This window comes from Agrilus planipennis, unplaced genomic scaffold (genome assembly GCF_000699045.2).
Source record: "Agrilus planipennis isolate EAB-ADULT unplaced genomic scaffold, Apla_2.0 scaffold18, whole genome shotgun sequence".
Taxonomy (NCBI): domain Eukaryota; kingdom Metazoa; phylum Arthropoda; class Insecta; order Coleoptera; family Buprestidae; genus Agrilus; species Agrilus planipennis.
Genome location: NW_020438920.1, coordinates 421,990 through 448,799, shown reverse-complemented (window position 1 = coordinate 448,799; position 26,810 = coordinate 421,990). Strand labels below are relative to the sequence as shown.

At 34.4% G+C, this 26,810-nt stretch overlaps 1 protein-coding gene across 4 annotated transcripts in view; it reads left to right on the top strand.

The window, feature by feature from the left end:
- The window catches only part of LOC108744126, a 153,824-nt gene that overhangs the window by 98,384 nt on the left and 28,630 nt on the right, over window positions 1-26,810 (top strand). The window contains exon 1 of one of the 4 annotated variants that reach the window (XM_018479731.1): window positions 24,483-24,743. The exons of the other annotated variants lie outside the window; for them this stretch is intronic. The gene's annotated coding sequence lies outside the window, so the exon portion shown is untranslated. Of the gene's footprint in view, window positions 1-24,482; window positions 24,744-26,810 lie in introns of those variants that run through there. 4 annotated transcript variants of the gene reach the window in all.

Sequence of the window (26,810 nt, the reverse complement as noted above, 5' to 3'; positions counted from 1 at the left end):
TAATAATTTACAAAAAAAAAATAGATTACTTTAATGTGAATTACGAATAGACACAGAGACCTACCCATATTTATATGCATGTGCACTGTTCGTAGTTACAGCGGGCTTTGTTTCCTTTTTCTCAGCCTTGACCATGCTTTACAAAGGCAGATTTACTTTTACCATATCGTTAAATCACGTTTACCACAGAATATTCTCTTATGTGCTTAATAAGTTAACTCATAAAAGCAGTCTCAGGATTGGACGACACCTTAACAATAAAAATATACGAGAAAATTATTATTCTGTACTTTTACTTAGGTACCTACATTAAAACATCATATTTTCTATATGTCACCGGAAATGTATGAAATCTAGGAATCGTATTCAATTCCTAGGAAATATACCATATACAATTCCGAGGCTATTTAGGAAATCTATAAAATATTGTTTCAAAGATTTCTTAATACACACATATCCTGGGAAATGTATACATTTCCTAGAAATTGTATGAAATTCCGATATTGTACTAGGAAATGTATAAAATTAATGCTTTCGGTGAATAAAATTAATAAAACACGTTAGTAAACTGAGAATCAGAGTTATCTGTGTTTACGCGGTTCTAGTGAGATCGCTTGATGTATATGCATTGGTGACGTTATTGCTTGGTTAGGTTAGGTTTATAAATGTATATTCATTAGTGACGTTGGTGTATGGTTATTAGGTAGATTTATGACAGACTAAAGTTTCTTTAATGACCTTGCCCGCTGGAAGCGGATTGATATGTTGGAATAATGTCTTCGAAAAGTATGTTTCATTATAATCTCCACACCTAGCGTATATATATATGAAAATGCATTATCACCTCTACAACATATTAAAAATTTAAGGTCATCGTGTTTGCTGAAATAAAGATAACCTCGTCACACTGTTCTAACATCTAACATATCAGCCCAGACAGGGGCATTAGAAAATCTTCAGTCTGTCATAAATCTCCCTAACCAAACAATGACGTCACCAATGGATATAAGTACATGTACAAACAGCTTGCCGTATTATTGCCTATTTAGTATTATCTGTAATAGATTGCCGATTACTATTTAGAAAATGTATAGATTTCCTAGGAAATGTGTCTAATATAATTTATTTCACACATTTCCTGGCGATTGTAGCGATTATATATATTTCCTAGGAATTGTATACAATGACGGATTTCATACATTTCCAGTAACATACGTACTGATAGTATAACTTGCCCTTAAATTTAAGTACTTGTAGCCATTAGTATAATCTTTCAAATTTCATAATTCATGTTTAAATAAAGGTCAATATTGAGCAAGATTTTATATTTGGACCTAGTTGTACTGCAATAAATGCCGCAGGTGATCGATACCGCCGGCACCTTCAATGTACCCGAAAGTCGTCAGCGAGTCATAAATCTCACAGTGAGCAAGGCAAACACAGGAAACGACAAAATAAACTTAAGGGAAGTCTTCGGAAATAAACAGAAATATAGTCGGAGCAAGAATGTTGGTATAGAGAAATAAAGAGTGATGTAATTGTACAATAATATATACAGCATTAATAACTGTTTCTGTGTTAAATAAATTACCTATGCATTACCCTTGACGTAATGGAAAGTTCTCTAGAATGTGCTGCATTTTCGTGTCGGTTTTCTTTAGTTATGTTTTATTTCTTTAAATGTATGTGGTTCAAAATAATTGATTTACCTTTCAATTTATCTGCACTGTGTCTGATGAGATAAAGGACAATGATGACGCGAATTCGGGTGATATAGCCAGTGCATTATCATTGCACCATCCATATGTAACCACTATGTCCACATTTTCGGTGTTCATTTGATATTTTTAAACTTAAACTATATTTATATTTTGCGATAACAGCAATAGGTTTGCCAACAATCGTATAGTAACTACAGAGTGCAGCTACTACTAATCGTCACACGTGCAACGGACCTGTTTGTGTACCAACTGTTACGAAGGTTATGAGTGGGTATGAGTGTTTCGACACTTGACGCTTGCGATAACAAAGGACAAGAAGACAATTGTTCCCAATCACTGACAGCTTGTTAAATGGGGTGCTTTTTTTGCATATTTTTTTAACCCTCTATGTTGTGGCGCTATCACAAGATGCACTGTACCTACACTGCCTCCAGATGTTACTTTTCAAATACCAGACGTAGTGTTTATTATTACTAGCTGTAAAAACAATGAAATGAATGAACTTTTAGGTTATAAGTAAAATATGTAACAAAGATTTCCTGTAGGTACGTATACTCGCAAAACGTTTTCTTAAATTGCCTTATCGACCTACTGATCTTTCGTGTTTCACAAATTGGCTATCTATGTATGTACATCTGACATTATAATCGTTAACAACGTTGAATTGAATTGGTAACAGACGTCCATTCGCTTACGAGAATTTCTTTGTGAACGGTCCACACAAAGGTGTGCAAAATCACGTACGTTTACGAAGGAAAATGTTCGCCATAAAGACATCGTGTCGGTAGCTCGCAGTCGTGGGAAAATGTGCCACTTAACAGTTTAATTATTCATTTATTCAACGCCGACAATTATCGCCTATCGCTAAAGTAGGCAACTAATCACCGATCGCATAGATTACTAATCACAAGTTTTACTAATACTCCAAACATAGTGGACATTGTAACACAGTGAAAAGAAAATACTTCACATATACGGCAAATTGTGAATCGTAGGTACATCTACTATAAGATTAAATGGCTTTTTTACTTTGTCTTCTGGTATAGCTATTTATTTTAACAAATGTCTTAGTATATGTATATTGTGTAAGGAAGTGATTTATTTAACACTGAAGCATACTATATACAATTATTTATACAAGAATCTGTTATTTACAATATATCAGTTGTAAATTTATATCACTATTTATATGAGCTGACTTTTATCGTATTACATATTCCGTTGGATGCCGAACATTTATTACAGTCATTTCTGATTATTTCCGGAAACTTCCCGTGGCTTCTTTTGGTCGGGTCGTGACTTGTCCGACCGCAGATGTATGATTTATATTCCTCGAGTACATCAAATATGCCGCCAGTAGCGATTGCCTACATTACAATACCAGTTCGCTACTTTCAATTTCGGCTAGGCATTTTTGAAGGAGTTCCAGCTTTAAGAGTGACTAAATTTTCGTTCGGCAGGATTGTCACATACATATACACCTGTTGGTATTCAAATAACTGACGTTTTTATAAAGAGGAATATACATATCTTAGTTATAGTCTCAGTTAAAAAAATATTTCAGCTTTTTCGCTACCATTTTTTCATCTTAATTTAATTACGAACTAAAGTTGATAAAGTAACCACTAACTTATGCGGACAAACCATTAAAACGCCCTCTATTCACAATGTAGCTTACGAGCTGCTTTGCAATACATCTAAACGTTAGTTATCCTGATTGTCCTGCTTTTGGTAATTGACGGCGACATCGATTTAACTGAGACTTTTGACATTCGAGATCATTATACGTTTAAGACATTACTTGTGCTAACTGAAAATCTTAAAACAAGGTAAGACATTCGAAACTCTATAGTATCTATACCTACAGAATGTTTTATAAAAACCTTAGGGTAAAGAAACATACCACCAAAAATGTAAATGTTTAAAAGTAAGCCGAGAGATCTCTGTGTTGACAAAATTTTTTAGTATACTGAGATTAAAAGTGATAAAGTAGGTTATATGTACCTTTTGGCTTGTTTCTCCTACCTAAAGGATGGTAATACGTCATTACCATAGGGTCGTATTTCAGTTTGAACATCGATTAAACATCATTAAACTCTATTAAGTTTTTCCTAATTTAAGCCAATATTCGCAATTCGCATTTCCCGAAAACTGTCACGTCTCAAATTCTTGAGTATCTCCAATAGTCATATAACCTAGCACTTCTTCTACCTCTCCTTAATCCTTTTACGATCCAGGCCGTGGGCAGTAAAAAGGTCAATTTAGCGCTTATATCGGAAATTTTTTCAAACCTACACTATGTTATAAAGAGCGATGAAAGTAGATATCTCTATATGAATACAACTCGTAAGTTTTGGTTAATTTTTTTTTAGAGGACTTTAAGCTACAAATTACCCGTTTTTATAACTGCTTTCGTTCTTCGTGATAATTGTACACAATTTAAAAACTTTCAATTAGTTGAATAGTTAATGCAAAAATGAGAAAAAATGTTTGAAGACATTCTTTCGATTTTAAATCGACTTTGTAGTACCCGATGGGTCAATTTGTTGTTGAGAAATATTAATTTATATATCTCGAGACATCAAATGTTTTTGTTTTATGTCCCTGTTAGTTTTTGATCCTAAGTTATCTGAATGTTTTATATAACGAAAATAGGCGTAATTTTTGTATTACTATTAATAGTTACTTAATACTATTTTTAATTAAATTACGAGGTCGGTTCAATAAGTACCCGTGTTTGAAGACAGAGGACGTTCCTGAGGGAAATTGGTGTTGTCATCGTGTGCTGCCATGTATCAAACCACGTCAAAACGAATTTCAGACTGATTGATAGGTTAGTTTGGATTTGGCAGCCATTCCACTCATACGTGCTTCGTTATTTTCGCTAAGATGGAAAAATAGCAGTATCGTTCGGTAACTCGCTTTTTGTTTTTGGATGGGAAAAAATGCAAGGAGATGAAAACAAAGTTGGATACTATTTATGGAGACATTTCACCATCTACGACCACAGTTAGATATTGCTTCAACGAATTTAAACGTGGGCAAAGATCCGTTTTTGATAGGAGCGACCAGGAAGCCTGGCAAACGTTGTTACCGAGGAAATCATTTTACGGATTTTTTAGGAAAAGGAAGAACGATCACTGGACAATACTACAGTGAGTTATTGGACCGCTTCGACAAAAAATTGAAGGAGACACGGACGCATTTGACGAAAAAGAAGGTGCGTTTTCAACACGATAACGCACCGGCACATTCATCAGGAGTTGTTGCCGCCAAAATGCATGAATTACGTTATGAATTTGCTGCCGCAAACCCCGTACTCACTCGATTTGATTCCCTGTGACTTCATCTTGTTCCCTATTATGAAGAAATGACTAGCGAGAAAGAAATTTAGCTCAAACGAGGAAGTCATTGCCGAGACAGGGGGGGATTTTGGAGAGTTCGACAAATCTTATTTTTTGGAGGGGTAAAAAAAATGGCAGGGTCGTTGGGAGAAGTGTATCTTTCTAAAAGGGGGCTATGTTGAAAAATAAAAAACAAATTTTAAAAAAAAGGTGTCATCATGTCTAACACGGGTACTTATTAAACCGCCCTCGTATATTTCCCTAAATGTTAAAATCAAATCAAACCATTTTGAAGTGGTGACTATTAAGTTTAAAGTAATGAAGATAAAAATTAAAATTGTTTTTAATATTGAGCTACACATTAGCCTATCATAATTGCTACAACTTTACAATGATGTTTTACTTTTAACTTTATTATTAAGATGGTTGCTTATCCCTTACAATATTTAGTTAAGTACGTGATAATGAATGGAATCGTTACACACATACATCTGTTCGCTTGGCACGTTGCTACTAGATTTTTATTTCAATTGGATAAATATTTTTCAAGTAACATGTAGAATTGTTATTGATCATCAAAAAGGTCAGTGTCATTAGCAATAATAAAGCGATAAATTTTTAAAACAAATATACAGTGAACATGTTACGCTTATCACAATTAATTTTATAATAAACTCACCTATTGAATTAAATGTGCCATCGTTAGTAATTAATTCTCATTTAGCATTTTTGTAATTTGCTCAGATAGAAAACAAGCTGATGAGGTGAGGTTATTATGTAGAGAACTTGTAAGGATAAAATTAAGGACAACCACAGATGTCAAAAAAAAAACATGATTTTGATTAGGGCAAGTCGGAAAAAGGACAGCTTTTTTATTAAAATCTTTGTTAATTAACAATATCAACCAAAATTTTTCAGGAAATGACAGCTTACAGTCTAAGATCCCAGAATCATTAGATTTTACCTATTTTCTGATCGGAAGTAATAAAATTGGTGGGATAGAGTACCAGTGCTGCGCAAAAATATCGATAGTTATCGATAATTATCGATAAATCGTTAAAAATAACAGCAACTAATATATCAATAGCTGCATTATCAATGAATATGTAGAGATATATCGATATATTGAAAACTATCAAAAATTATCGTTAACTATTTGTTGTCGAGTTATAAAATTCCAAAATTAAAAAGAGTAATTCCTGTTAATTAAGTGAGAAATAGAAAATTGCAAAATGCCGTGTCATCATCATCATCAACATAGGGTCGTCAGTCCTAAGACTGGTTGGACACGTAACTCCACTCTTTCCTATCCTGAGCTAAACTTCGCATTTCCCTAAAACTGAAACAACCCACATCCTTAACTATTTGCGAACAGTAATCTAATCTAGGTCTACCTCTAGCCCTCCTAACTCCTCTTTCTACCTCTAATATGTCTCTGACTGGACCTTCATGCCTGAGAAGGTGTCCTACCAACCTATCTCGTGTATTTTTTATTTACTTCCATAGAGTCCTCTGTTTTCCTATTCTTTCCAATACCTCTTCATTTGTAACCTTTTATACCCACGATATACTCAACATCCGCCTATAACACCACATTTCGAACGCTTCTAACCTTTTCTTTTCCGCCGCTCCCACTGTCCATGTTTCGCACCCGTACAGCGCCGCACTCCAAACATACACCTTTAACAACCTTTTTCGAATTTCTAAATTAATCGTTCGTGAGCATAGAAGTGATTTCTTTTTATTAAAGGCTACACGACCCTGCGCTATCCTCTGCTTTAAATCCCTAGTACTCCTTCCTTCCTGACTTATCTGACTTCCTAGATATCTAAAATCAACCACTTCTTCTAATGAATGCCACCTGTATATATTTATATTAAAGTTCCTATTTTAACAGGATCTATGTCTAGGAATACTCTTAACCTACACATAAGCCGTTTATGTGCATACGTTCAAAGTACATTTTAACCTACCCATTTTTTTTACTCAAAAAATAAGTAATGTCTGTCGACATGGGGATCTTGCTCTATTATTACCTGTGAACAAGCAGGAGATTACTTTGGTCGCATGAGTGGTTCTTGCATAGTTACAATGTAAGCAATTTATTATTAGTATTATGTCTTAAGTCGATTTGAATTTACCGAAGGGATTTTGAAAGTAGTGGTAGTGGTACATTAAGTTGTTAAAAGGTAATGATTCCCTTTAAATTTTAAAAATTATTTCACAGTCTTCTTCACTTTTTGATAATAGCATAACAGCCGAAACATATGTTAGAGGATTAAATATTAAATAAAAAAATAGTGAAACAAAACCAAGTGCTTGTATTTCATGAATTATTTTGAATAATGTTTCACCAAGAGCTAAGCCAAGTTACAATTAATATCATTTTAAAAATTAATTCTCATCGCCAAGGGGCTAATAAATAATTATAAGCTGAAACATGACTAAATTACTTCTGCATTAATGTAAAATGAAAAGTCTACGATCATTGGTACAACTTTGATACATTTCCTCAAGTATTTTCTAACATGTGTACAACGTTTATATCACGTTCTTTTGCTTCTGAAAGTCTCTAAACAATTATTTAACAATCGCTTTGTAAGAAGTGTTTGCAGTAGCCGTAAGCAGCAGTCATTATCAAAGCATTAAAAGTTTGTTTGTTAGAAACGGTTTTGTTTTGGTATAATTTTTTTTCGGGTTGCTAGAAGAAAAAAGTGGTACATGATAACTGTATCAAAATTTTTCAGCGCAATAAGTGCTGTTTTTACAGGTTTGTGATCAGTAGCATGACGAATGGTCACGCTAGACAGCAATTTTCTTTAAGTTACATAGCCGTTATTGCATTCCACAAATGCCCTGCTCTATCTTTTTGGTTATGGTCTTTAGGACAGTTAGGAATTCGAAGCATCCTCTGCACTTCTTTCTTTCTTCGATTGTTTTGACTCGTTTTGGTTCTTGTTTTCTTTACAAATTGATCCGACCGCAGAATCAGCAGGATATGATGGCTCCATGATGATCGCCAGTGCTCCGGTTCAATCTTAAATTATACATTTAACTCCACCAAAACGATAGCATAATTACAGTGTTCAGTTTTAATGGTGTCTTTTAACGACGACAAGGCATTTCCTATTTATGTTCAACGACTATTCATTACATGATTATGTTACAAAAAAAGAGAGGCGCGTGTATTTATGTACCTATAGATACGTAAATTTGTTTAAACAATTATTTGGTTTCAGATCATACAAGAGACAAAAGACAAAAAGATTAGAAATAGGAGTAGAAACTAACAGGGACGCGCTATGTACGACGCGAGCCGTAAAACCGTCACTAATTGTAAGTTGTACTCAACAGGTCTCTGCGCAGTAAGACAGTGCGCATTCTATATGGCGTAAAGTCAAGGTGGTCTTGTCTACGTTTTGTTTTTGATAACTAACAATCAAGAAAACTAGAAATAGGAGCAATAACTTGACCCCAAGCAATTAAGCGAATAAAGAAAACAAATAAATGGTAAAAAAAATTGGTTGTCTGTAAAGTCGGTTAACTGACGATAGTTGAACGTGACAACGTCATAAGAAAATATTGATGGAATGGTTTCATTTTTCAAAAGAAAATTTTAATTTTATTTGTTTGATAGATATAGAGAAGGAGGTAAATTTAAATGTATGTATTATTGTATAGCAGCTGTCCACGCGGACGCATTGCACACTCAAGTAGGAGAGAGACAGATGTCGAACGCTGCCGAACGCGGAGGCCGATTGTGCCTCTTTATCGCTCGTTCCGCGCTCTCGCTTGCACTTCAAGCCTTAAATGGAACGCCTCAGAGCGAGGTAACGCCGCATGAGTCATGTTTTTTTGTGCGTGCAGCCGGCTCCATCGAATTATAAGACGTTGTCACGTCAAAAACGCAAAGGCTGCTGCGCGATAGGTAATTGCGCATCACATAAAACGTACGTAAACACTTACCTGTGCGTCATAAAGGATGCGCACTGCCTTCCTGCGCAGCGGATCACTTAGTACAACAGTCTGTACAGTCAGCAAGCCACAATAATACTGAAATTGATGAGCCCTGCCTCAGTAAAATGAAATCCATCGAGAAAATATGCTTAATTTTCTGTTTCCTTATATATTTTTTAAACATTTTCAGATATACGTTCAGGTACGATTAATATTAGTTCATCAAATGTCTAGTGCGATAATTAGGATTTAGCGAAATTCACAATCAAAATAGCTGAATTTACTGTACTGTTTTGAAACAAATAATAGTATTTAACGCTTTAATTGTTGTATTAAGAAAAGTGGCAGTGCCATTAATGTTTTAAGTATAACGCCGACTAAATTATTATTGGAATAATTCGAATTGTGTTGTGATTCCAAATTTCGTTTCTTTCATCGGCTATTTGAATTTTATCAATATATTTTTCATCATTTTGTCCTGAATCGCAATCATGAATTTCCTTTCTTTAACCACATATTAGAAGACTTTTTATGTAATATCTTCCGGCTGTTGCAGGTTCGGGACTTTCTGTGATTTCCATATTTCAATTTTGGAGTTTTCTTTTATAATTTTGTTTTCTGGATTGAAATCTACATCATTTAGGTTTATGAATTATGTTATGGACTATCAGCAATTCTTGCTCTAAAATATGATCGCAGATTAGTTTGCCATTTGTTTAATTTTTTGGTTCTCTGCAAAAAATGGCTGGACCAATTTTACTGAAAACTTAAACGCTTTTATGTTACGTGATTATGCGTTGAATGCAATTGGTCCCACGTCGGTACCATTTTTCGTCCTCGAATTAATCGAGAAGGAAAATAATTCCGAATATGTAATAATTTGGGATTCACAGAATCGGACCCATTACTTAAATTTCCCACTGGGAATTTAAAAATCAACTAGATAAATCTTAAACTTATTTTCGTCGTTAATTTGATTGGACGAGTAAATATAAATTAGTATTAAACAAAATGATAGTTAAAAAGTTAATGTTATGATAATGGTTTTAAGATTATGTATAAAAATGTTCAATGTGACAGTTTTATTTGCCACACATATCAACCAAATCGTTTAGTCCAGTGACAGAAAAAACATTCCTTTTGCAAAAGTCTCAATGTTCGGCAGCGTAGTCGAGTTTGCGGTCGTGATCGAACTAACGAGCACCTTTACCTATCCTACCTCTCTCGCGGCTTTGATTTATTTTATGGATCCGATGTCGATCTCAATCACTGTTTTAATTAATCCAGGTCTTGCGTTTTATGTTATTTATGGCAAGAAAGAAGGCGCCAGGAAGTTGGTCTCCATTTGCTGCCGCTTGGACGACGATCGAATTATCCAGATTCTTCGCCACTTAATACATATACAAACACACATAAACACACGTATATTTACGTAAATACATTCACACATATCCAGAAAATCAGTAGCGGCTCGTAAGAGTCTTCTCCGAGGAGTTGGAGTCATAACAATTCAATGGTTTCCAAGACATAGTCGCACATGCGAGACTAGGAAGCAAAAAACCAATAAGGTATAGATATGGTAGGTAGGTACAAAAGATGCTACTATGTACGCACAAACATCTTAAAATAAAATTTTGAAAGAACTTTTGGTAAACGTCTAGATGATGGCCCTCACCCCCGAAGGGGAGGCGGTGGATGGGATCGAAAGAGGAGGTCTCCCCCACCACTGTACCATAAAAAGTTCGTGGCGGTCTCACCATAAAAAGTTATGGGGGTTCAAAGTTAATAATAACCAACATAAGTTTTTCCCACTACAGATACTCAAGCTAATGAGGAAAAATTTTTGTTCTTCGCCGGGAAGCGAACCCGGATCCGTGGCTTTACCCACTGTACTCTTACCACTAAGCTACATTAATGAAACCTTCTTAAAATATTGAATTTAGTCCAATTTAGTCTGTATTTAAATGTGTATTCTATTTAAGTAACTAACTAATCTAACCTAACCAGTAACTAATTAATGTACTAACTGATTGATTAATACTGACCGAAAATAGATTTAAATAACCACTACATAATTTGTTGTTGTTTCAAAACTTATGTCCATCTCTGTAGATACGTGATGCATGAAAGGTATGTATCTAACATACTATTATACAAGAAAGCATTATTTTGCACAAGCTTATGAATGTACTTACTGCCATGTACTATCCATAGATTGCCTGTACTCGACTTGGTACCTATTACCGTCTGCTGAGGTTTATTTATGTGTAACATCTGAAGTATTTGCACCTTGGGTAGTGCTAATAGTGCTATTACTTACAAGTATAATCATTCACAAGTCTAATATACTGTGTATGAGCGCTTCAGCAGTAAATAGAGTTACTTCGAACAATTTCAATTGTTCAACGTGAACGTTGAAGTTTGTCTATCAGTTTTTTTTATACATCATTCCAAAAGTACTGTACCATCGATGTAACAAAATAAAAAGATTAGAACACATCCGATTGTAACAATTTTGTGTTTGTAATTGTTTTAAAGCGTGATAATTTCGACCACACTCTAAACTTAATTAATACTTATGCCTATAAATAATACGTTATGAACTAGCCTTTAAAGTCCAGAAATCTTTAATAAGGGCTAACAGTATAATCGACATAAAAAAATACTAAACATTAGAGAAAGAAGAAGAAGAACGAAAGGAAGAAATATCCGAAAAATGTTTACATATCATCTATAAGCATGACGACATAAAACTCCAAAACTAGTACACCTCCTTCCTCGAATTTAACTCCTTTTTTAGTTCCTTTGCTTGAAGTTGGATTGTTAAATTTCTGGTGTTCTTCCTTTTTTTTATTGTTGAGTTTACTTGAAGACTTGGTTACTTTACTAGTTTAGGGTTAAGTAAGGTTAGGGTACGCACTTCTCTTCATTCACACGATTCCTAAAATAAGGCCTCTTCGGTCCTGACTTATCTGACTTCCCTGATACCTAAAATCAGCCATTTCTTTTAATTTTTTTTTAATGGAAACAGTAAATAAATTAGTTAGTGACCAAAACTTATTCTCTTTCTACTGTTGTAGAAAAGTCAAAACTACAATAGTAGATATTGATACTTGTAATATACTTTTATAGTTTTAAATCAATCGCCTTGTATTTCAATTACTTCTAGCTTCTAGTACATTTCTTTGATAGGATAGAACGCTCGCTAGTCATTAACTAGTCTCATAAAGTACCTTTGTAATAAGATGGTACGCTGTCTTATTCATCAACTTTAACTGACGTGAGATGCAGTAAAGCGCGAAGATTGAATGTAATTATCCTTTAAAAAAATTAGGACAAGGTCGAGCTTGAGTTTAACAACAAACACTGTAGTAATGATCGGCTGGTATGTATTTCCGTTAGGTACGTCCTTTTTTGGCAAAAGACGACTCGTCAAAAAAAAAACTTGTACCTAGTGCCTACCTAAAACATTCACAAAGCAGTTAGCATGAAAGAGGTAGCTATTTTTGGAAGTACATGCTCCATTTATTCTTGTCTTTTAAACCAGAACCGTAATGATTCTTTTACTCCTGTTATAGTTTACTTTAATTATTTATCCATTAAATGGGATGACTTGCGAATAGTTTCCACTAGGTGTTAACTATTTCTTTATTTATTTTTTTTTTGCGTAGAAGATGCAAAGGAATTGAGGATATTGTCACAATGTCAAACACCTAAATTAAAATGCGAATTTTCAGTCAGCAAGCACTGAGCGTTAATTAGTAAAACTGGTCAAGTGCAAGCAGAACTCTCGAACTGACGCTACCCTACTATGTAAACATCTGAAAAGTATATTATACTTGTAATAGGAAATTTTAATCGAAATCAAAAATTACCTTCTTCAACTTAATAACCAATAATGATCAAACCTCATTTTGTGTTAGATATCAGAATGTAATTTAATCCGAATTTTTAATTGAAAATCGCAAATGTTGATATGTTGGGTGTGTATGAATACAACAATATTCGATAATCACCTATTTCAAGAACTAATGTATTAAAAGTCCATTTTTGTTGTAACGAAAAATAATTAAACTATTAAATATGTTGGTTAAAAATGTTGTTTTGATAATAATACGGCTAATGTGTGGCATAATAATTTAAGGAAAAAACTGTTGACTATATTGGTATATTTCATAGGTTGATGTAGAGAAAATGCTATATAAGAAGAATGAAATACACCCGAGTACCTACTATACATATACGAAGGAACCTCTTTAAGTCGAAGCTCGATAAATCGAAAACCTCCAAATACTCGAAAAAATGTTTTGTTCCCTTCCCTTCAAACCCCAAAACCTCAATTACCCTCTATTAGTCGAAATAATCAGTGAGTCTTGGTCTGAGTCCCAGTCTTGGTATTGGTCTTGATCTTACTTATTCAGTCTTCGTATTGTTCTTGCTCAAATTCTTCCAGTCTTGGTTTTCGTCTTGTTGATATAGTCTTGGTCTTAGTCTAAAATTGCTGATTGCTGTCTTGGTCTTTTTCATTTAATCTGATACTGTACTATTCACTAGTGAAATAAAATCGATTTTGGTCTTTTGACTACCTTAGACAAAAATTTTCAGTCTCTTTCCAGTCTCTCAGAGTCTTTCAGCGTCTCTGAGAGCGTCTCTCACAGTCTGTCACAGTCTCTCAGTTATTATCTAGGTGTTTTTATGGATCTCTCACAGTCTGTGTATGAGAGACTCGAACAATAAAATTGTTAATTCAGAGATTCGGGTCTCTCACAGAGAGACTGAATGAATAAAACTGAAAAATTGAGAGACTCGAGTCTCTCGTTCAGAGACGCTAAACAGTTTTTTTGACAGTCTCTCGAAAGTCTCTCTCAGCGACACCAAAGAGACACGATGAGAGACGGAGACTCGAATCTCGCTTTCAGAGATTCTGAGAGACTGAACATTTTTATCTCGGTTATTTACATTGTCTAATTGTTTCGTTAACCAAACCTGCCATTAGTGTTAATTTTACTTTTACAATAAAAAACATTAACGCACTATTAAGTGCATAATTATAACTCTGTTTAAAAAAATTCTCGTGTGAGATAAATCTAATTAGCTACCAATTAGCAACTTATTTCATATGTCTGTGTTTTCAAATGTGTTTTATTAGCGAAACTAAAAGAAATATTATGTAAGAAGAATTATTAGAACGCCATTAAGCTAATTTCTCTTTAATAAATGATTAGAATTAACCATAAATTATTATTATTGCGAAATAATTTACTTATATCTTACGTTGGTGCTTTTTTAATAGGTACTTTTTCGTTAATGAGTTTTCTACATACATATATGTGTATATTAGGAACCAGAATAATCAGCAATTAATTAAATTGAATAGATGTCGATAATACAAGAATACTAAGATGTTTTAATGACTTGTGACCACTTTTGACTTCCTCGACTACTGTAATAGGTTAATGTTGATGTTTTCATGCAACATCCACTTGTAAATTAACTTAAAAGTCAAGTGATCGGTGATAGAAAATTGACAAACTGCACCAGCGTTTCTCAATTACAACTAACAAGAATTGCCCGTTTCTTATCACATTTAAGTGATTGTGACATGAAAACCATTCGAAATAGAAAATTTTCTTCTGGAAGTAAATATAAAAAAAAGTCGAGTTGTTGTCGAAGTGTCTTTTAATACACAATTTCTACATTTAAGGCAATTATTGGGTCAGTAAATAGAAAAATTTGTGCTTATTAAATTATTAAAATAAACCTTTGTATCAGATTAAGTGATCAAGACCAAGTATTTGAGCAATACCAAAATCAAGACCGAAGACCAGTCTTGGTAGATGCATCTTTTCCAAAAATTTTATTGCGAGTGCAATTTTCTCATTACTATTTTTATGTAACACACTGTGCAATGTAACTATGTATTTATTTAAAGAAGTACAAACAGTAGTCAGGTGGATGTAACAGACAGATACATACGTGAACGAACTATAAAAAAAAATGAAATGCAAGTCAATAGTAAAGTTGGAAACTATACTGTGCAAGTTTATGTTTACAGGGAAACACGCTAGATGAATAGCAATTAAATTAACGGCGTCTATGTCATTAAAGATTGTCCGATCTGTCCCACGGTTACGTTAAATTCGATGCAGAAAAGATCTAAAGAAAAACAGAAACTACCTCTCTAAAATACACGGTGGTCAGAAATTTCATTTAAATTTCAATTAATGAAATACTATAGTTTCAGCAAAAATAAAAAGTAATAGTAGATATAGTTTTTACATGCTCCATGATGTAGAATAGAAATCATAAGTTTATCATCATCGTCGTAAGATCGTCAGTCCTAAGACTGGTTGGACACGCATCTCTACTCTTTTCTATCCTGAGCTAAACTCCGCATTTCCCTAAAACTAGAACAACCCACATCCTTACCCGAGATAAAAGTGTTCAGTCTCTCAGAGTCTCTGAAAGTGAGACTCGAGTCTCCAACTCTCATCGAGTCTCTTTGGTGTCGCTGAGAGAGACTGTCGAGAGACTGTCAAAAAAACTGTTTAGCGTCTCTGAACGAGAAACTCGAGTCGCTCATAGAGAGATCCTCATTTCGTATCCAGTCTCTGAACGAGAGACTCAAATCTCTCAATAAAGGGTGTTTCGATAGACATGGTTAAAATTTTTTAATTTCAGCATATTTCATAGATCCCATTCTTTCAATTTTTCAGTTTTATTCATTCAGTCTCTCTGAATTAACAATTTTATCGTTCGAGTCTCACATACAGAGACTGTAAGAGATCCATAAAAACACATAGGCAATAACTTAGAGACTGTGAAAGACTGCGAGAGACGCTCTCAGAGACGCTAAAAGACTCTAAAAGACTCTGAGAGACTGGAGAGAGACTGAACATTTTTGTCTACGGTAACTATTTGCGAACAGTAATCTAATCTAAATCTACCTCTACTCCTCCTGTTTCTGCCTCTAATATGCCTGTGACTAGACAATCATGCCTGAGAAGGTGTCCTACCAACCTATCTCGCATATTTTTTATTGACTTCCATAGAGTCCTCTGTTCTCCTATTCTTTCTAATATCTCAAATCATCAATTTTTTCTAACGTAGTAAACAGTGATAGCAACCCTTCCAATTTTTAATCAAAACAAATAATTAGACAGCGAATGTTACGTTTTACGGTTTGCAACCCTTTCAGTCAGTCAATGCGTAACGACGATCTGGGATAAGCAAAGATAGATCGTTGATCCGTTCAGCCCTTCACATTACATTAGAGGTAGGGGAAACCGTATTTCGAGCGTCTTCAATGTCACAAGCATCCCAAGATGCTGAAAGCGAGACTCGAGTCTCCGTCTCTCGTCGAGTCTCTCAGGTGTCGCTTGGAGAGACTGTCAAAAAAACTGCTTAGCATCTCTGAACGAGAGACTCGAGTCATTCATAGAGAGATCCTCATTTCGTATCCAGTCTCTGAACAGGAGACTCGAATCTCTCAATGAGTGTTTCGATATACATGGTTAAAATTTCAAAAAAAGTTCAACATATTTCAGAGATCTCAGTCTTTCTACGAGAGACTCGAGTCTTTCAATTTTTCAGTTTTATTCATTCAGTCTCTCTGTGAGAGACTCGAATCTCTAAATTAACAATTTTATTGTTCGAGTCTCTCATACAGAGACTGTGAGAGATCCATAAAAACACCTAGGCAACAACTGGGAAACTGTGAAAGACTGTGAGAGACGCTCTCAGAGACGCTGAAAGACTCCGAAAGACTCTGGAGAGAGACTGAAAATTTTTGTCTAGGGATACATAACAACTGAGCAAGTATTTTACTTTGCTCACCGCCCGTATCGTTATGAGAACAAATTAATTGATGAAAAAAGTTTGCACGGTACGAATTTACAAGATAAGCTCTACAATTTGGAAAACACATTTGCACTATGCAGTCTATATAGTAATAACAATAAATGTCTACAAAGCCGTTGGACAACTTGATTTCGCCGACCAAGCTGCCGGTAGGCGAAGTATACAAAAGTTTTTAATAGTTTTTTATTTTGATTAATTATATTATTTACGTAACCTAACACTTTTAAAGTATGTATCTACCTACTAATTACTTTTGCGCTTGAATAATTTAAACAATACATAACTGATAGGTACATTAAAGTCGAATTCGCGTAGTCGTAATATTGGGTACTATAAGAAAAGTAGTATTTCGTCTATTTTGCTCATATAACTGACCCCATATAGCGTTATTTTTTGACTACTCAAAACATCTTAATTAAAGTAAAGTACATCAAATGCTTGTTTTCAAACAAAATTGTATCTGTACAATGATTACGTTGGGGCCAAAGGCCTGCAAATTATGTTTAATCCAAGTTCCCGTTATATGTATATGCTGTTTAGAAACTGAAAGCCTCTGACTGACAGACAGACAGACAGGCAGACAGATAGTGTTACCATAACAATAACGGTCCAGTACGGACCCTAAAACTGAATTTACTTTCATTATCTAGGCATTGACCTTATCAATTGTCAAAATAATACGACGATTTTTCTCCAAAACAGTACCGAAAGTTTGTAAATTTTTCTACTATATGAACTATTTTGACATTTAATAGGGGTTGACATTATTAATGAAAATTCAAAGATATTTCTTTTTCCGGCGTTTTAACAAATCTCTCTCTACATTCCAGACTGTTAGGTCTTAGAGCTTGATTATTACCAAATAAACTTTCAAGTATGTACGTTGTTTAAATTAAACATTTGTACCTATACTAACATCTGGTACCTACCAATAAATTACCACCAACAAATTTGAAATCTCTGGTTTTTGTTCATTTCTGTCAAACTAATCTCTACATGTAAAAAAAATCTAAATGTTTATTCGTTACAAAGATGTTTAGACTACATCGCGCTCTTGCTAAATATATATTCAATATGTAACTTCATGTTAAGGATTCTTTCAACATTTACATAAAAAATATGGAAGCACCAACCGCAATTCATATAGTTGAGACACTGGCAAAATGAAAGTACAGTGAATTTCCGGTATAACGACGACGAAGGGACTACTGTAATTTCGTTATTATATCCGGAAGTCGTTATAGGCAAAGCTAAAGATATACAGACACGTATGTATAATATTCACCATTTTTGAAGTGAAACTGCTTTACGCACGGTAGGGTAAGTTCGTTTCATGCGAGTTGCTATGTAACGAAATCATGCAAAGCATTTCCCCCGCTGTCTGTCCCTATGTATGCTTAGATATTTAAAACTACTCAATGGATTTTAATGCGGTTTTTTTTAATAGATAGAGTGATTCAAGAGGAAGGTTTATATGTATAATACATGCATAATATAGTAGGGAAACACTGATAATTTTAGAGGTTTGTAATGTGATGTCGTAAATAAACACATTTTTTGCTCTTACATTGCAAACGCTGGTTGAACCCTACTAGATGGATCAAAATAATATACTACAGTATTGTACACCTTAAAAAGGTCTACAAAAAAGTCCGGGAAGATATATGTCTAACTCTTAAGGATAACCCACAATAACCATTTTTTATCCTTTACTTTTTACGAGAAATAATGGCTTATTTACGAAGCGATTTTAAGTAATACAAGATTAATCCTTATCCAAATCGAAACGAAATGATCGCTATAACCAGGGTCGTAATAAATTAAATCTACTGTATCTACTTATGAAATGTATTGACTAGCAATAACCCTCGGATTCGATTTTGTAAAACATACCCCGCTGCAAAAAATAGAACCCCATATCAAAGATTTTTCCAACACATGTGTTGAATCTTTCCGCCCTTTCATACTTTATTAATATTTACCATCTTGAGCGTTTTTTCTTTTGATAATAATTTCTTGTCTTGATTCAAGGGTCTTGACAGGTATTTCTAGACGCAAATGAGAATATCCGAAAAGTGGGTGAAATAGTAATGAATAAGTAGATAGTTGAGGTATCATGTCTTTTAATTATCTCTTATTCTTTTTTACCCCTTACTCTACTTGATTAGCAACTCTTGACCAATTTTAAAACTTGAAAAAATCGATTGTTTTTTGTTTATTGATTATATTGTTTTCCAATCGACCAGTAAATTGCTTTCAACGCCACAGTAAGTTATTACGTACATATTATTATCTATCATTTGTTAAACTAAATTTTCCTATCGATCAATTGTCCATAAATCATAAACATGTTTATGACCTACAACGTGTTTAAATGAAACGCAAGACTATGCAATAAATCATTTTTCATAATTTATAGTCTAACTAAGAAAAAACTAGCATTTGAACTCAATAAAGTCAGATATAAACACTTAATTATTTAGGTTATGCTACAAGTATATCTACTTTTATTTTTAATTTATGAATAAGCAGGTTCGAATAGCAGAATTATTTATCAATGATATTAATCCTTTAGAAGCTTCTTCACGTATCTAAAATTGTAATTAAGAAAGTGGGAGAATATGGCAAATTAAACTCTAAATGCTCACAATCTAACTAGCAACGAATTTCAAATTGATCAGATCTTAATTTTCATTAAGAAATAAATATTAGGAAGGGAATCTAACAAGGATGTATGTCATCATTGCTACTTTTTATTCCATATCGAAGACGCGATAAATATCATTAAAGGCAAGACAACTTTAGGGGTAGATATTTGTAACCGGGACAAAATATTAGTATGCTTAGATTTGCAGATAATAAAACAGTATTAGCAAGGAGGGGGTTATAGACAGAGAGAAAAGATTAGAAGCGTTTGAAATGAGGATGATGAAGGTACCATGGATAGATTAAGAATGAGGAGGTGTTAGAAGGAGTAGGAGTACAGCGGGCCCTAAGGAAGTCAATAAGAAATAGACGATATACGTTGGTGGGACTCTCTCAGGCAAGGTTTTAGTCGGTAGATCCGAGAACTTCTTCCTCGGTAATCCGACACTACCCAGTCGTACGGACAGCTGGGTGTCTTTTGAAAATTTTCCCTCTTCCACAAAAACATTAAAAAAATTGGTTGTCTGTAAAGTCGGTGTACTGACGATAGTTGAACGTGACAACGTCATAAGAAAATACTGATGGAATGGTTTCATTTTTCAAAAGAAAATTTTAATTTTATTTGTTTGATAGATATTTTGTATGGATATAGAGAAGGAGGTAAATGTAAATGTATTATTGTATAGCAGCTGTCCACGCGGACGCATCGCTCACTCAAGTAGGAGAGAGACAGATGTCGAACGCTGCCGAACGCGGAGGCCGATTGTGTCTCTTTGTCGCTCGTTCCGCGCTCTCGCTTGCACTTCAAGCCTTAAATGGAACGCCTCAGAGCGAGGTAATGCCGCATGAGTCATGTTTTTTCGTGCGTGCAACCGGCTCAATCGAATTATAAGACGTCACGTCAAAAAAATCTTTCAGGCAGGAAGACCCAATTAGAGACTTATCAGAAGCAGAAACAGAAATTAAGAGAGTTAGATTAGTTTACTGTTCACAAAAAGTTAAGCGTATGGGATGTTCTAGTTTCAGAGTAATTCGAAGATTAGCCCAGGATAGGAAAGAGTGGAGGTGCGTGTCCAACCAGTCTTACGACTGATGACCTTATACTAATGGTGATGGTGATATATCTAATAATTTCTTTGCAAAGGTGCTGAAATATTAATTTGTAGGTACTCATAATTGTTTATTAAAATTCGAAAATATCTACTGCGAACCGCATCATCAACTCACAAAAAATAATATTGCAAACGCCCCAATTTGTTGGGTTTTATGTGTTTTGTTTACTTGTCTGGGACCGTGTAAACATCACAACTGTGTTCAAATTGACGGCCTTATCTCGAAGATAAGAAAAATCCGAACATTACACAAGGTCAGTTATTATTTTTACATTACGGATACTAGTCAGTCAGTGGCGGTTCATAGACAGATAAACAACAGGAGAAGGCCCAAATGTTCAACTAACTCCGAGGATGCTCAAAATTCGTCAGCAACAGACACCATCCTAACGAAGCTACAGCTTTTAAATTTGTATTGTACATTAAGTGATATCGAATTTACGACACCATCTCTGAAGTTGGCTCCGCAATATATCAAACTTTCACAATGCTGCCAACTTTCTTTTTTTACGAACTTGACCGGATATGGTCTAGTCTCGTGTCATAACAACATTAAAAGTTAAGGATGGGTTATAGTTAAGGTTAAATCACCCAGATTTCAAACTTAATCTTACAGTTGAATGAATTAATTTATCCGCAGCCGAAAGCGCAAATGAGCGAGTTAGGATGTACACAAGCTTTGAGTTAGGGTTTATTAAATCGCCATAGGTTGTATGTACGTATATATGTTGGCAGCATTTGCAAAGTAATATCGTATTATGAAGGTGTACTGTACTATTGCAATTTTTACTACCTATACGAAACGTGGTGGTAACCATACCTGAAAACAAAGGCACGAATAGGTGCGAGACATTTAGAACAATTAGTTTAATTTCGTATACGTCAAAAATCTTAACTAGAATTGTACAGAGGAGGATGGAAAAAAGGGCGGAAGAACTATTAGGGGAAGATCAATTTGGGTTCAGAATTGTAGAGTTAGAAAAATCTTTTGAGAATGTTAAATGGGACAAGAAGTTAAATATACTTAAAAATGTAGGTATGAGTTACAAAGATAGAAGAGTGATACTAAGTTTGTATAAAGAGCAACAGGCAGTTATAGAGAAGGGGTTGCAACGTAGGAAAGTAAGTCTTAGGAAGGGAGTCAGACAGGGATGCACAATGTCACCGCTACTTTTTAATCTATACGTCGAAGACGCGATCAGCGTCATTAACGACAGTACAACTGTAGGGATAGATATACAGGGGAAAAGATTAGTATGCTTAGATTTGCAAATGATATAGCAGTATTAGCATCTACCAAGGAGGCTGATTTTAGGTATCCAGGAAGTCATATAAGTCAGGACGGAGGGAGTAGTAAGGATATAAAGCAGAGCGCAGCGTTGAGTCGCCTTCAATAAAAAAAAGTCACTTGTATGCTCACGAACGATTAATTTAGAGATTCGAAAAAGATTGTTAAAGGTGTATGTTTTGAGCGCGGCACTGCATGAGTGCGAAACATGGACGATGGGCGCGGCGGAAAAAAAGGTTAGAAGCGTTCGATATGTGGTGTTACAGGCGAATTATGAGGATACCGTGGATAGAGAAGGTTGGAAATGAAGAGGTATTAGAAAGAATAGGATAACAAAGGGCTCTATGGAAGTCAATCAGAAATAGGCGAGATAGGTTGGTAGGACACCTTCTCAGGCATGAAGGTCTAGTCAGAGACATATTAGAGGCAGAAACAGGAGTTAGGAGGGGTAAAGGTAGACCTAGATTAGATTACTGTTCGCAAATAGTTAAGGATGTGGGATGTTCTAGTTTTAGAGAAACGCGAAGATTAGTTCAGGATTAGAAGGAGTGGAGGTGCGTGTCCAGCCAGTCTTAGGACTGACGAGCTTATGATGATGACGAGCCAATTCTCGCTGAAGTTTGCCTAAATTCGAAAATGTGTTCTTTCCTTTTATGGGTATTTCTAATGTAAATAAATGCAACATTTATAAAAACCAATGTTATCTTATATTAACATAGAATGCTTATTAGCACATTGCATGCGGGAAACGTGCTTTTAGCATGTTTTTTTGTAATCTTTTATTAGAGCTCGAATGGCCTAAAAGTAGGTACATAAAACAGTTTCGTTGAGAAAGCCATGTAATTATCGATTTGGGACAATTTTACTGTAATTAACGGTAACCAAATTCCCGGGAAATTCGCAAAAAAAACTATCGTAACGGGTGTAAAAGTTCGCGGCAAAAGCTTTTCTAACATACCAATCTAAATATTAACCATTCGTCTGTTTGTCACATACCCGCAGTTTCTGAACTTATTAGCGTATCAATCGAAGTTTTGATAAGGTACCATTACACCCACATGGTTCCAAGGTTTGTTAAAATTACGTCATTTAGAAATAAAAAAATTACAAAAACGAAAGAAAATACATACACATTATGTTTCGTATTATCGTATTTCAGGATAAATCAATTTTGCCTAGGTCGAACCTTTCGAAAAGCGATTAAAGTAAACTGGCTTTATCCAGAAATCCGGTAAGATTAAACTTTAAACTAGGGCAACTTAAACTAGCCATAAATTAACTACATTGAAAAGAAAATCAAAATTTATTTATTTGTAGGTACGGGATTATTACAGAGAAATAAATATTAGGAATGGAGTCAGGCATAGATGTCACTTCTACTTTTGATCATTAATGACAGGAGAACTTTAGGGATAGATATCCAAACGATTAGTATGTTTAGATTTACAGATGATATAGCAGTATTAAAATCTGCCAAGGAGGGATTAAATAGAAAAAGGTATTGACAAAACAGCATTACATGAAAATCAATAAAAGTAAAACAAAAATATTGGTATGCAAGAGTTGAAAAAATATGGAAACAGTGATATAAAGATAAAAAGTCAGATATTTCATAAAAAAAAAGGCAGTAGAGATATAAAGCAAAGGATAGCGGAACGTTGAGTCGCTTTTAACACTTTTATGCTCGCGAACGGTTAATTCAGAAATTCAATAATGATTGTTAAAGGAGTATATCTGAAGCACGACTATGTATGGGTGAGAAACGTGGACGGTAAAAGTGAAAAAAGAGGTTAGAAGCGCTTGAAGATTAAAAATGAGGAAGTATCGGAAAAACTAGGAGAACAGAAGATGCTATGAAAGTCAATAAGAAATAGGTGAGATAGGTTGATAGAACACCTTCTCACGCATGAAGGGTTAGTTAGAGATGTATTAGAAGTAGTTAAGAGGAGTAGAAATAGACATGGATAACATTACTGTTCACAAATAGTTAAGCTTGTGAAATGTTCTAGTTTTAGGTGGAGGTGCCGTAATTGCACGGTATGTAAGGACTATGAAAAATTTTCCCTTTTCAGCGCCATGTTTTTTATGCTCCGCCCATTTAACAGATGCCGCTTTGATTGTTTTGCCTTACGATTAGCCCATTTAAATTTTAAATGACTAAACGAATAATATCTTTGAATCTGAAGCGACTACTGGAAATCCTACAATAGAGAAACAATTTCATAATAATTATTGTGCATTATTCTCGTCGTAAGCATTAGGCATAGATACGACTCAGGTGATGATTTCACTTTCTTCATCGATTCAAATTGTTTTAGCAGCAATCAGCCAACGACAATAGAATGACCATACTTCTGATATGTTACTTTGTTTTCCTTTTCGCCTTTATCACCATTTATATATGTATAATCGTCATTTTCGCATCACACCGAACGTCACTGATCGGTCAACATTGTCAAGACAACGGACTTTTTGTTTAGTTTATTGGCTCGGACTTGTCCATTGATAATAAGTAGGTATACGTATCGTTATATTTCCTACTTGAGCACTCTGTTTGTCATTTAGCAAGGTTGGTAACTGTTCTTAACCGGCAGTTCTTCGATATCTGTCGTCAAGAACGCTCGACTTCTTCGAGTCCGATGAAAGTTTGTCGTTTACAATTAGTGACCGCTTCTTTGGCAACGATAATCATTTTAATTGTGTTTTGTGAAATTACTGGCAATATTGTATATGGATAGTTTCAGTGAATGTGTCTATTGAGTTATAAACATTACCATTTAAACTGTGTCTTACATATATCAGGAATTTTCTTCAGGTTCGTACAAATAATTAATTATTTATTTAATCAAACTGCATTCACATTGTTATTATTCTCTCGAACATTGTACAAATAAGATGCAATTGTTGTCAATGTAAATAACTATTACAGATCTTAACAAAAAAAAAAACTACTTATTGGTCGATCGTACATATTGAAAATTAACCAGATTTAGCTTAAGGATATGGGATTATTTTTTGCAATCCTCTTAGAACAAATATAAAATAATGAGATAAATACTTTGCCATTGTTAGGTATACCTATTGCTCATTCTCCTCTAGCGGTGCATGCAAAGGCATTTGAAATGTTGAATTTGATTGTTGCGCCAAATCCATTTGATGTACAGTCACTTATTTAAATCATGTACAAATATCTTTTGGCTTTGAAAAATGGTATTTATAGGGGTGGTAGGGGAATCGCAGATGGAACAACCTTGTTTGGGTTACTTTTCCGTACAAATCTAGAGAAGTCTTGTTGTTGTCCAAGATGCGCTTATTTGACATTTAACTATATTCAACTTTTGTAGTAAGTACTGTTTAAATCTATATAATCTTTGCCAGGTAGGGTAGTTTTCATTAACTACATAGGCCCTGCTTTATTTTTCTGTTTCATTCAAAAGATCAGGTGTTGAATAAGAAAGAGACCAATGTAACATATAATTTGGTTTTTTTCCTTATTTTTTTTTCCAAACGCTAAGCTTTTCTTTTACTGAACATGTTCACTTTCACATTGCTTCGTTACGGATAATGGTCGTTTTGTTTCAGAGGGGTAGTATACATGATATGAGACAAACTAAGTGATGTTTAAATCGTTATAGCGAGTTTACAATGTAGTTAATAAATTAAAGACATATAAATGCATTTTTTAAAACCATACCTTTAAATGCAGGTAATTTAAAAAACTGCTGATTATTTGTAATTGTTTTCTGCTGAATCCCTAAAATATACAAAGAAAATAAAATAAAACACCCTATATAGCACATTCACTAAGTATATTTGTATCTGGATGTACTTTTGTTGAAATTCTGATAATAACGTGTTACTGTTTTGTCTATAAGTTGTTTTAATTTATTTGAACATTAGCTCTCAAAATATTAATACATATTACGAAAATGTAAATTCAAATAACCTACAAGCGTTAAATGTTAAACATATATCATATTTATATGAAAAATATCAATTCATCAAATTTTCTTTGACCAACTGTTACTAGGTGGAAATATGAAAATCAATTATAAAATCAATAAATGCAATTTAAAGCTTTTGAGGGGTATTATACTTTTTCAAAAGATTTTTAGGGTTCTGTTTGCTTAGGGCAGTTTTTAGAGAGTACTCTTGAAGTTCCATTCAAATCGACCCAAGCTTATGCGCGTATCATCAATTAGTCAGTCTGTCAGTCAGTCAGTCTGGATACCAAGCGGCATGGCCTGGAGATTTAGAACATTGCTTGATATTAGGAAAGAGACCGCTCGATTCCGGGTTGGTCTGCCCTGGTCTATATTTTTCTGTGGTTTCCTTGGATCACTTAGGCAAATGCTGAGGCAGTAATATTCCACAGATAATCTTTCACTCTCTTCGGTCTTCATTTTGTCCATCTCATTTTTCTCACCCTAACTACGACCCATCCGTTGAAACCATTCGTAAAAAGAGGCTGAAGAGGACCTTCAACCAACATAAGTAGCTGGTGGAAATGAAATACACCAAAATCATATTTTCAGTCACGAGAAACTCCCTTACATAGTTCAAGACATGATACGAATAATGATATCGTAAACTTTCAGATTGATTAGGAGTCACGTTTTTAATTAAAAAATGATAAGTATGACCACTCCTACTCGTTAATAACGCATGCAAGTAAAATTTGTACTAATACGAGGGTGGATTGATAAGTTTCCGGCCTGACCAAGAAAAACAAGGTTTTTAAAAATTTTTTTTTATTATTTCTCAACATAATCTCCTCCAAGGCTGATACATTTCTCATAGCGGTGTTCCAGTCTATTAATGCCATCTCTATAGACTGATTCGTCAAGCTCCTCAAAATAACCATTTACAGCTTCGATTACTT